Source organism: Dromaius novaehollandiae, chromosome 5 (assembly GCF_036370855.1).
Source record: "Dromaius novaehollandiae isolate bDroNov1 chromosome 5, bDroNov1.hap1, whole genome shotgun sequence".
Classification (NCBI taxonomy): domain Eukaryota; kingdom Metazoa; phylum Chordata; class Aves; order Casuariiformes; family Dromaiidae; genus Dromaius; species Dromaius novaehollandiae.
In genome coordinates this window covers 61,144,212-61,157,358 of record NC_088102.1, presented here as the reverse complement: position 1 = coordinate 61,157,358, position 13,147 = coordinate 61,144,212, and the positions used below count along the sequence as shown (strand labels likewise).

The following is a 13,147-nucleotide window of genomic DNA, read 5'->3' as shown; positions in this document are numbered from 1 at the left end:
CATTTTATCTATTTATCCCTATACTGGGACCCACAACTGTGTTCAACTAAAGTACTGCTTCCAGAAAAGTACACTGTTTTGATGTGAGAACATCAAGCAATAGAAAATCAACCACTTCCCTAGGCGCTGATTAATCATCCACACTGTTAGAAAGCATGCCTAACTTCTCATTTGAATTTGCTGACTTCAACTTACAGCCCTTGGTTCTCATCGCTCACCTCTTTCTATGGTATTAAAGAGCCCTTACGTCCCTGATAATGTCACACAGAGAAACTATTTGTGAACTCATCCAGAACTCCAGTCTTGGTCTGTTTTTGGAGAAACTAAACATACTGTGCTCCTAACAGCCGCAGTTACATGAGATGCCTGTGCTGACCTAATGCCTCGCTGCCTCTGCACGGGGGGTGGCCTTGCTTCCTTCTTGTCTCTTACTCCTGGCCACACATTCTTACTCCTTCCCTTGTGCTGGGTTTGCTGCTTGTCTAACTGTACAAGGAGATGAGTGAATGCTCTCCAGCTGGACCAAAAAAAAAAAAAAAAAGAAACACTAACCCTCCTCCCCTTAAGGAGGGGATAATAAGAGGAATAACTTTCTCTAAGATTAATGATATGAATCAGCTTATTGTGTGATCAGACAGGTGAAGGGGAGGAAAACGTGCCTGCAAGGCCATGAGCAGGAGCAAGCCAAGGGCAAAGATGGGAAGGCAGAAGAGAGGAACTCAGCTGTGCTCTGTAACTATGCCATAAGACTCTCACTGCAAGTTTATGTTCTCTAGCCTTGAAATAGTGTTTACAGGTCTATTCTATACCTTCTCCAGGTTTTCAATAGTGGATTTAAAAGGTTAGTGCCAAACTGCATGAAATATTCAAACACAGATGTCACCTGCTGTCCTTATATATCTGCTTTCAGATTACTGGTGAAAGCCACCCGTAACACTGGGTCCAACACTGGTTGCTGTGGAATGATGCCTAAAATACCTCTGTTTGCTAATGACCTCCTTGTTGACAACTGCTCTCTGAGAGCTGCCATTTAGCTGGTTCTTCAGATACTTAGCACAAGCCCTATTCATGTCACATAATGGCAGTTTAAACTTCATAGATACTAATCAGACACCTTACAAAAGATTTTGTATTACTACATCTCCACAGTTACGTATATTAAATCAAATTTAAAATTAGATTTGTTTGAAACAACCTATTTTACATAAAGCATATTGGCTTTCTCACAGATCTGCTCAAGCTGCACCTACACATGCCCTCCAGCTGCTGTGTCGGCTTTCATTCCACTTGTCTCAGTAGCACTAAGCTTTTCTTGGTAGGCTACACCATTTCCTCTTCTACCAGCCTCTCTGAAACATTTCCTAGACACAGGTTCCCTCTTCCCCCTCCCCAGCAACAGACCCAACAGCTAACCAGTCTCTGGCTTTCAAAGCCCCAAGGCAACCCCAAGGCTTAAAACATTCTCTGCAAAGCTATGGTTGGAGTGGGTGCTCTTGGATTTACACTTTGCACTTAATGAAGTGCCTAGTAGGTATATAAACTGTAATACACATTGCATGCATTTTTAAAACATTACTGCTTTTCATTTGGATACCCCAAATATGCAGACTTAGGCAAAAGTGGTAAATTAAAATGTGTATTTTTGACATAGTTTCCTCACTATCCTAAATCACTTTTACAAATAGATGCCCTTTCATCTACAGTTGTTTAGAACCCCTCTCCTAAAGCTCCAGCCGCAGGGTCTCTCCTGCCCAGCTCACTTCCTCTGATCTTTGCTGACACTGCAGCTAACTCAGACCTCCCGTCCGTGTTATTCAGCCCCATTCACTACAAAGTCATTCCATTTCTTTCCCTCGTACCGTCATGTCCTTGAGGATTTTTCACTTTATATACCCATTTATAGCACCTGGCTTCCTTGGTTTTGTTGAAGTTTCATTCTCCTGCAAAAACACTTAGAGTAAAAGGTTCACTAGCCTCCTTAATATACTAGTTGTTTGGTCAAACTATAAGAATAGAACAAACAAATCACCATTATTCCTAATGTCAGCTGCAAAGGCTTTTTTAGTAAATGTAGATACACGTTCATACACAAGCATTAACAGTACAGCAGTACCTCCTAAACATCAAAAAAAAAGGTGAAAGTTTTATTTCATAGATCCATAGATAAAATCCCCTCAATTATCACAAAAAGGTTTAAATATATTTTTTGATCAGTGTAATCTTTTATCAGCTTGTGAATTATGAAAATAAAAGGAGCAACACTTCCGTAAAATCACTTAGCTCCTGATCCTGCAAGTGTGTGCAAAACCTATTCATGAATTGTGTGGGAAGTGCACAGATTAGGGAGTACACTGCCTCAGACACTGTCTCAGGGGAGGTCTGATAAAGGTAGCTCTGTTTCCCTGTTCTGTGCTTATTGGCTCTTGTTGGACATGATCGATCCTTGTTTCACCTACTCTACAGCTCATAGCATATGTAAGCCTGGACACAACATACTTTTCCTTCAGTCTATTACAGCATTTAATTCTGCCAGAATGCTAGAAATGCCTGCCACTGTGAGGGAAATGAACAGCAAGTTGCTTGTACTATTCAAAACAGAGAGAAAAACAGTTCTTTTAAAAGGTACTCAAACTGAAATGTCAGAGAATTTGGCTTTGACCTATTGTGAATAAATGAAGCAAGTAATGAAAGGGTTGGCAGAACAAACATGGGCATGCAATGGAGAAAATACAGTCTTGGCATTGGGAAGGTCTGTGTGACCTACAGGAGGGATGTGCAAAGTCATTCTGCAGAGAAGGCCAAATTCCATGTTTAATGACTGCTAGTCTAAATTTAGGACTATATGATACACTTAATCTACAGCAAGATGCACACTGATATCAGTGGGATGCTGGCATGAAGTTCAAGGGGATGAACTCTCCTTTTGCATTGTGGTAACTTCTTTCCAGTTTTCATTCTGCTGCTATTTTCTTTCTGACTCCTCTTATGTCTTTTCTTTCCTTCCCTTGAAGTTTTTCTCTCTGTAATAATTCCTGCTTCCACTCATGCTTAATTCTAATTGCCTCCAATCAAAAACATTTGCTAATCATTGTCAGTCATGCCATTAGACTTCAGAGTTAACTGCTCGGAGACAACTAACGTCATTCAGAATACTATTTCAAGCTGCCTATTTGTAGAGTCCTGGAGAAAATGCTGTAAAAATTTACAATGAGTTCATGTTTAGAATAATATAATGGATTTTTTTTCTCCCCAGAGAAAGTGATGGGTGTAACCACTGCAGCGTAGGCTATTCCACAATAACTGCTCTTTAATGTCTCCTTGCAGCTTTTAGAATAGCTCAGAATTAGCTTATGGCATGAGAGCTGTGTCAGTCAATTTCCTCGTGCAGACAAAAGCTGTTGTAAACAGGACAGCTCAGCACATGGTCTATTTTCATGTAAGTTTAAAATCTGCAAAAATGAGATATATCATGGGTTTATGGAGTACATCAGCTAGGGAAAGGGAGAAGACTGCACAAACTTAAATAGGTCTCTCATCTCCGTTTTCTATGATCCACATTTTTGGCTCTTCTCTGTCCCTAATTGTTGTATTATGATCTTTCTGGCCTCCAGCTCTTTGTTCTAATGATTCAACTAGACTAACATTTTTTTGAGGTCGTAATGATAATATGATAGTCCCTTTGAAGGGATTTAGTAAATAGAATACAGCAGTAATGTGCTGTGATATTATCAGAACCTTCATGTTGTCTTTTGGCAATATAATCACTGAAAAAACAGTAAGTGTTTTTAAAAACTTTAAATATCTAGAGGGCAGAAGAACCATCAGTAATAAGCAGAATAGTTTTATAAAGCACAAAACTCACACAGTTTCCTTTCCTGAGTGCATCAGGTATTACTAAAAGGGGCACAGCTATTGAGTGATTCCTTAAAGAGTAGCATTCTTCCTAAGTAGTCTTTCCTGTCTAAAAGGGCCATCCAGAAGTAGCTTCCCAAATAACTAATATAATTCTGCCTCACTCTGAGATGCCTGGTAAGTGACTGATTTTTACTGGTTACTGCTGGCCACAGGGGATTCAAGTCCTGAGGGTGATTCCCTCCAGCATTCTCAGGCACCTATCTGGAGATCAGAAGAACCATCTTTCGGTGTTATTTGCTTCTTTTCCTGGACTATAAAGAGATCCCAGAAAACCAGCTTAGATCTAGACAACCATCTTTCTAAACATCTGAAGTTAGGTCAGATAAGTTCCCATGCCCAAAGCCTATCCTACTTTTGGATTATATGATAGATGTCATGATCGACATTAGGATTCAAGTGAATCACTACATGCTGCCCCAGAAAATCATACTATCGGACCAGATTTGGACAGAAAATAGAAAAAGTGGAGGAGGATTATGAATGGCAACATTCAGAACACTGCTAGATTTTTACATCTTGGTGTCAGGGCCTCAACTCTGCAAATGTTTATGCTCATGCTTGAATTTTATCATATGATTAGTCCCATTGACTTAATTTTGGTGAGGCTTGCCTTTGTGGGAGTAGTCAGGGGCATAAAAGTCAGGCAATTTTGAATTTGTTGGCTCAGAGTCTTGATGAACATCCTTGACAAACATGTGGAAGATGCAGGAGAAATACGCTAATAACATTTGCCAATGCTACTAAGCAGTATTGCTATGAAAGTGTGAAGATAGTGAAATAATAAGAACAGTTCTCTGCCTTTTCACAGAGCTTTTTAAGTGGATGTATCAAATACTTAATAAACATTAGTTCAGCCTCACATTACTGTAAAGATAATTATATAATGAACTCCAGCTTACTGATAAGAAAACTGGCCTACAGGTAAATGAGTGACTGGTGCAAGATTACTTGTGGAAGAGGTATGGCAGTAAGTATGAATGACAGCCTGTATCGAAACTGTTGTCTGACTAGCATGAGAGCTGCACTGGGGAATCTCCAGAGCTTGAACTGTGAGACTGACTTGGGTTTCTGCAGCATGGTCTATGACAAACCATGTCCTCTGTGGGCTGACTGAGGTTAAAACACAGTAACTAAGGGCTAACTCTCGGTACAGGCAAAACAGGCAAACAACTGGGGTCAATACAGCTATCAACACTAAAACTCCCATTTGGCCATACTGGTACACTGGAAAGCCAGGCTGGCAACTCTTACTGAGAGACTGAGTGCAATGTGCGGATCAGTGACTTCTGCTGTGGACCAGGGAAGAGGTGGTTTGTCTCAGAAATATCCGTGGCTGCTCCCGGTGCGACCCCTTTTGTCCTCTGACCTTACGTCTCCCAGGGCATCAGAAGCTGCCTGGTTGGCTCAGCCATGGTCCCAAATCTGCCTTGACAGCCGGGCCTTTCTCCACAGGGAAGCCAAATTCTGTTTTGTCCGTTCGTTAAGTAGCCACTAGTTGATCTGTGCTCACATTGTTATGTCACATTACAAGGAGAACAAAGCCAGTCTAACTGTTTGGCCAATAACTATAAAAATCATCTTTCTTTTTTTCTCTCAAAGCTGTCCGCAGAGGCAGAAAATAACATTGTGAACAGGCAATACAGGAAAAAAGCCTAGATGACAAATGCTGAGAAATTACATCCGAGCCCACTATGAGAAATGATGGGGAAAAATCAGTATAGATTACGTGTCTGTGTGTCTGTGTTTGTGTATATACCAATAATACAGTAAGAACATGAAAGTGTGTGAGGCTGAATATCAGAGAAAACTTTTTGAATAGTTTCATAACAGTGTCTCAGTAATAGAAATCTCTCCACATAAAATTTTAACACTGCAAATTCTAGTAATAATAACTGTACAGCTTATAAGAAATAAGAACTGTAAAGGATTAAGATGGAAGACTATGATATCATTTCCCCCTCTGAACTTTGTGATTGCATCTAAATCTTGCTCTTCTGCTTAGAAAGGGAGTCTAAAGCAGAATTTAAACAAAACTGAGCATTTTCAGTTTAAACACTAGGTGGCTCTATTGTTTTTTTTTTTTTTTTTTATACAGCATTTCTTAAGCTTGCACCAGTTTTGGATAGTAAGTAGATACAATTCAGAGAGATATGCCCCATTTACAGTCATAAGGGACTATGTAGCTTTTTACAGAAGAGCATCTTTTGTGAATGATCACTAGGAACCACAGCTATTATAAAAAGGAAACAACTTTACTTCAGCTTTTGACCAAACTGGAATTGATAGCCATTGCCAGAGGCACACAGGCAAAGGCTTTCAGTATCTCTCCTACATTTTATAGAACATTCACAGTTAATTCTGCCCACAGGATGTCTGCGTGGTAACTAGGGATGGGAAAAGTGAAGCTGACGGATTCTGGCTCCAAGCATGAGAAAGTTGGCATAAGTGTTTTTAGGCTGTTGATATGCTCTTACTGAACCACTCTGCACTGTTCTGTTTTGCTGGCACACATGAGAAAAACTCTCTGTCCTTTTTCCCTTGGGCTGGTTGCTAGTAACTTGAAGCATTAAGGTAGCTGTAGATCCATCAGTCATGCAAGCACCCCTTCCAACAGTGCTGCAGGATGCAGGAAAGTTGTCCTGAGGGATTACAGTCAGATTCCCCTCTTCCAAAGGGATTATCCCAGAATTGACTGAGCTGGCTGGCAGCTAGAGAACTTTTTTTTAAAAACAAAGGATCCAAAACCAGTCCCAATTTGGGGGGAAATGTGTTCCACATTATCAAGCAGCAAAATTAATGACTAATTTCATTTTGGACTGTGAAGAAAATGTATACATCTTTCAGGTGGTGTTGGAGATCTACAGTCCTTTCTTCTCAAATATTTAGCTGTAATTAGCATACTTCCTTACGCAGAAAACAACTGCATACTTTTTTTTCTTCTCAGCACCTCTGCAGCTGCCACCCTGGTCATGGCCTTAATAGCTATATCTTTAAAACTTTCTCTCATTCTTCTCTGGTGCACACTTGTAAAACTCATCAGTGGAGCAGTCCTTGCAGATTATTTTGGCAATCAATGACAGCTACATTTCGTATGAACAGATTCAGTACATTATGAGTCATTAAAGCATATCTCGGCACAGCAAAGTCATGGCATATATGCTGGTTTACCAAAAATGCATTTTCAGTTCAGGATCATAAAATGAATGTTTGCATATAGGAAATGTATCTCTTCCACAATACTTTGGGGTAGCGCATACATAACACTTTAAAATTTGAAGGAAGACAAAACTGAAATGAAACATTGAAGACATATCAATGCAGCAGTCATTTTTTCACTATTTGCTTGTAAATAGTTTAATTCTTCAACTTTTTTTTTTTTTTTGCAAAGAAAAAAAAAGGTTGTCAAAACTCAGAAACTAATTATTAGGGAAGCAATAAGTTTGACAGCTCTTTTTTTCTTCTGTTTTTGTCTAGGCTTGAGAAGACTGACAATTCCCCTACTCTCTGCTTACTCCTGCTGGATCCTAAAGGAGAGGAAAAGTCATTCAACCATCCGACTAGTCAGTCAGGCCCACTTTCATTTCATACTTTATTTCATCTGCTCCACTCCCTGTTGGCTGCCTGAGTCTCAGAGTGATTTCTCCACATCTGTTTCAGCTGCTCACTGTGGAAATTACTTTTTTCCAGCTGCCTGATCTAGCAAAGAGCTGTATTATGTACAGAGACCCTCCCTGGAGTTCCTTTCGTCTTTCCATGGTAACATAATACATTTGAGTGTGGTAATCTATAGCACATTCCTTTAGTTCAATAATGCATTGCTCCTAACTATTTAAGCATTGGATAGAGGATATCTTTACTTGTGGCGGACATATGCTTACTTGGCTGTCGTATCAGCCAGTAAAAGCTCAAAGAGATGTGCTATATGTAGTCACACGACTTTCAGATTAAACCTGGCTCGCGTCCCACTGGCTCACAGCGCACAACGAAGCTGTAGAATGAGCTCACTACCATAAGATGTTGCAGACGCCAAAATAGACATGATTAAAAATGGAACTGGATTCATGCTAAGAAGACAGATTGACCATTAGTGACAATCAGTTAGGACAGTCCACATATCACCTCCAGTTCATGAAGATCATAAAGCAGCACAGGTGGGGCACAGCAGGGAAAGGATTGCCCTGTTTCGCACCATCTACCTAACTGCCTACTAATATTTCTGCCTGTTTTTCCTTTAAGGGATGTCTGGGCATTAGCAACAAATGAAAAAAGGAAAGGGACATGAAGGTGTATGATCACAAATGTATAAGCACTGGAGCAAAAGCCTAAGCAGAGAAGCCCTGCTTACCAGTCCTTGAAGGTATTCAATGAATTACAGGCCCTTCAAGGAGGAAAAGGGCTAAAAGAAAGAAAAGAAAGGAGAAGACAACAACTGATCAAGGGCAATAAACAGAAAAAGGGGAGCGATGTGAGAGTTGCAGGGTCTAAAATGAGTAGAGAGGGAACTGAGTGGGGCATCAAGCACAGCAGCCCTTGCAGCATCTACTGCTCTGTGAAAGTATCCCAGCAGGTGGTGGACACCACCTGAGGATGCTCTGCTGGGACACGAGAGGACATGCGGACAGAAACAGGCCCCGCAGCCCGTGGGATCTCTCCTAATGTCTGCTAGAGATAGAACACTGGGATACAGGGCTCTCTTTTCTCACCCTTAGGGCACTTCGTATGTTCGTAAGTGACATGGAAATCTATCTTTGCACAGGGACAGGGGAAGCAGGTCCTCTGCTTTTGAGAGCAGCTGAAATACAAAGCTTGAAATACAAAGAATTTAATTTCCCTTTGTCCATATTGGATTAAATTCGTTCTGTGCAAGAACTACGAATCAGGGAAGTCTTTCTTTGACCTTCAGAAAAGAGCACAAATATGACTTAGCTGTGTGTACCACCTTTTTGAACAGAAGTGAATTTCTTCCAGGTTATGGAAGAGACAAGAGTTTCATGAAATTGCCTGACTGAAAAAAACTACAGTAGCAAACAGGTCATAGAGTCAGTTTGGAACCTGAGATATACATCTTTAATAAACTGCTTTTCTCTCTTTTTAATTTATATGGACTAACGGTACAAATAAAGAAATCTAGAATAGGAACGAGCTGTGTTACGTAAGGTGAAATCTGCATTCCTTGCATAACTGCTGTTTACATAATATCAACAAGGTCACAACCGGTAAGGGGAAAACACAGCTACCAACGCGGCCACTGTGAACAGTAGGTGGTGCACCAGACCTCTCAATCATTGCATTCAGAGGCTGAGCAAGACAAATGCAACAGCTGGCAAAATACAGCTGGATGCGTGGCACATCCTAGCATTTGAAAACAGTAGACATACATTTCCCTCTTGGCAAATCACATTTACAATAAATAAAATATATTCTTTTCCCATTATCTCTAGGATAGAAAAATGATGTAAAATTTTACAAGCTGTAGATTGCCATACCCAATATTTTAGGTGAGCTCTATGGAAAGAAGACAGAGCCTTGTCTAGTTATTTGGCATATAAGCATAGCCATAGCCATAGCATTTTTTAGCTCAGGCAGCGTGGAGTTAAAATAATGAAGCAAAGTTTATTTTGAGGGGTGAAAGTTTAAGTTTCTGATATGCAAATAAAAATTCGGGGGGCTGGATTTCTTAACAACTATGTCTGCTTAGCACTACGCAGGCAGTATATAGAGGCTTCATTTTGGCTGTAAATGGCTGTTAAGCATGCCCTTGTACAAATGAATCCCTGGCTTTAGAGGCTGCAAAACTTCACTCATCCCTGTAAAAGCAGGAAATAAAGGGAAGACTGGGGGCATTTGGGAAACAGGGAAGGCTGCAGTTCAGCAGCACCTAACCCATGGTTTATATAAAGCTATATAAGGTTCATGGTGATTATGTCTGAACTATATCTTGCACTTCCCAGTTTCTGGGCACAGCTATGTGCACCACTTGCATCTCACAGATATCTGCTATTTAAGAATGAAATTTCAGACTTCAACGACTAAAAAATCCAGATGCAAACCATATTCACAGATCATCATCAAACTTCAACCACCATCGACAAGTAATACAAATGCAGAACCAAATATCACTTAATGAAAATATCTGCACTTCTGCTGCAAACACACTATGTCAACCAATTTTAAACATGCATTTCAATACTGTTTCTTGCAGAAATCAAATAATTCAGAGTATTATTTATTTTAGAGGTTTCCAAATTAGGGCACAGAGTTTGTTCCCCTTTGTGAGTGGTAATTACACTGTTGCATTATTTATCATGCACTGGCAATGCCTGATTTATAAGACAGTTGCTTGATGAATATTTTATTTTATGTGCATGCTAACTGAATAAAATTCCTCCTAAAACAAAGCTGAGTAAAATGGCATCATATACCAGAGCAGTAGTTAGAAAAGATTTCATCTGGATATCAGATAGTACAACATAATAGATGTGTAACGTAACTTCCAGAAAATCCTGCTTTTTGTAAATAAGATTAAAGATCATTCACGTCTACATACAGGTTTGTCTAATATAGTCAAATCTCTCCTTCTTAAAATAGATGCAAAGTTTGAATTATTTATAATTTTAAAGCAAGGCAGTCTTCCGTTAAGGGTAAATATTTGCAAAGTCCAAGCTAAATAGGTTTAAAATAAACTGGTTTTAAACTAGCATTTTCACTGGGCTGTTGTGACAAAGCAAAGCGGCTGGTAGATGCCAGCAAAGAATTTGCCAACTGGTTGAGAAAGAAAGCTTTCCAAATATCTGAATGACAGCTTACAATTACAAGCACACCAGAGAGTCCCATCTTGCTTGTAAAACTCTCTTGTGCAACAAAGTATTAGGATATATTCCATTTATAAACTCATGGAAAACTTCTGTTATGTTATTTGAGACTGAGATTTTTAGGACAGTACAGATACAACCCTATTTCATTTTTAAAGTAGTGATTCAACATTCATATCCTTTTGTGATTTCTGTAGTTCTCACTTCTGTTTCAGTTTTTCAACATCAGATTTACACTTGCATACTATATGTATTTTATTATAATGTCCTACAGAACAATTATTCTTGAAGGTATTCTTTCTGAAAGGAGAGTGTCATTTGATTGGAATAAAAAAGAAACAGGATTCCAAACCAACTATAAGATCTAATATCAGTGCAAGTCATTTTCAAAAGACTGAAGTTACCTAAATGTTTTTCAAATGCTTACCTTTATCATAGCCATATTTTACATATACCTATTTGTATCCTGTATGTACATCCTCCTAACACCACTGCCATTCAAAATAGGATTTATCAAACATTGGCCTGATAAACTTTTCTCCTCTTTGTTGCCTCTCTAGAATACTTTCTAGAATGCCTCTGAGCAGTCTCCAGAAGATAGAGAATTTGCTGCTTATATTTAGAGTAGGAACCAAACTTTTGGATGTGGTAATCTAGCTTAACTCAATAGAGAAAGATCCAGTCATCTGTATTCGGAGTTCTTAGTTAAGTCCAATTCAAATATAGGACTGAATACTCATATATCCCATTAATTTCCTACAATATCCTTCTTCTTCTTCTTTCAAAAGCAATGGATAAGAAACATAATGCCTTTTGATTCACTGGCTTTGTAAAACACACACATGATTTGCTTTGTATCATCTCAATCACTCAGTGGGTTCATCTTCTCCCTTTTTTGAGTCACTATGATTTTCATCTATTGTTTTGTTTAAAATGTTGATCACTCTTCCCTCACAGTAGAGAGTATTTGATAATGCAGTTCAATCACATTTCACATTTAGCACAAACCTCCCCTCTAGCTTTTGGAAACTACTGCTTTTAGTCATGCTTTTGGTGTTGGAATATCAGTTACTCTTCAGTAGGTAAATGTAATCGTGCCAAGCATACCATTAACCGCACTGATTAAAGATCAGAAAAGCACGTAATAGGTCTACTATTGCTTGGATATCACTAATGCATCCACTATAGACAGAAATATTTCATTCGATCCATTAGTTGTTTTGTTGTTAGGAATATCACAGTCATAATAGGAATCTATCAAAAATTTAAAATCCATTAGCTTTTAATGCAGTTGGAATGAAAGCAGTATGTTTATAACAACCGAAACAATTTGAAGTGATAATGAGGAAATTTTTCCTAATTTTCATGAATGTGCATTCTAGCTTTAGTCATCTTCTAGATAATATTTTTCTGTTTCTAAAAATAAGTATTAATAATACAAAATGTATAATTAGGATTTTCTTTATTTTATTCCATTTTTCATTGGATGTTGACATGCCAGCAAATCTTTAAAACTTTTACTGAATTTCTTTTTGTCCCAATGCCAGACTGACTGTGAAGGCGTAGTCCAAATATCATCTATACTGGAAATTAACGTGAGTTTACTACTGTCACCAAATGATTAATCTCTAAAGTAGGGCTTAAAGCAGATTGAAGGCATAGTAGAAATACAGCATTTAAACAATATAAAGAAATGTAACTAGCTGTAATTGTGTTGTAAAAGGTGGGGATACCTTTTTGTATAGTAAAATTTAAAACATAAAAAGAAATAACTTCTTACACATTGCTAAACTTACCTGTGGGAGCTATTGCTACACAAAAGCAGTGAACCAAAAAAGCTAGATGTTTTCAGAAAGTATTTACATTTTATGACAGGAATCAGAATATTTAAAATCACTCTGGAGATGCAATAAGATGTATCAAAGCATTAGCTAATCACTAACTGGGTTGGCAAAAAGACTCCTTTATGGGCCGGATAGTAAGTGTTTAACAGGGTGCTGCCTGACATCAGTGGGGTAATCTTTGTTCAATAGCATTTATTGTTGCAAAGACACTGTTTCATAGTTGTCAGCTTAAAAGTCTTGTTTCCACTTTTCAAAGATATATGTGAACTGCTTATTATGAGGGCAGAGATAGGACATAAAGCTAGACATACCCTCTAGTCCAATATATGTTCTGAACACAGTTTGTATAACTACTGATCATATTAATTGCTTTTGCAAAATGTGAGAGGTCTTGGAGCATCATCTTGTCAATTTATTATCATGATCCCATTCCTACAATCCATGCACTATTTTGCAATAGTGCTTTTTCTTAATGCTCAAGTTGCTATAGTTGTGCTTACTAGGCTATGATCTCAGCTTGCCTTTAAACCTTTCCAGCACTTTGGCTTGGTACAAAAGGAAAGCTCATTTAAATAG

The 13,147-nt window shown here is 38.6% G+C and overlaps 1 long non-coding RNA gene across 1 annotated transcript in view; it reads right to left on the bottom strand.

The window, feature by feature from the left end:
* The window catches only part of LOC135328513 (uncharacterized), a 42,368-nt gene that overhangs the window by 27,343 nt on the left and 1,878 nt on the right, over positions 1-13,147 (bottom strand). The window lies entirely within an intron of this gene.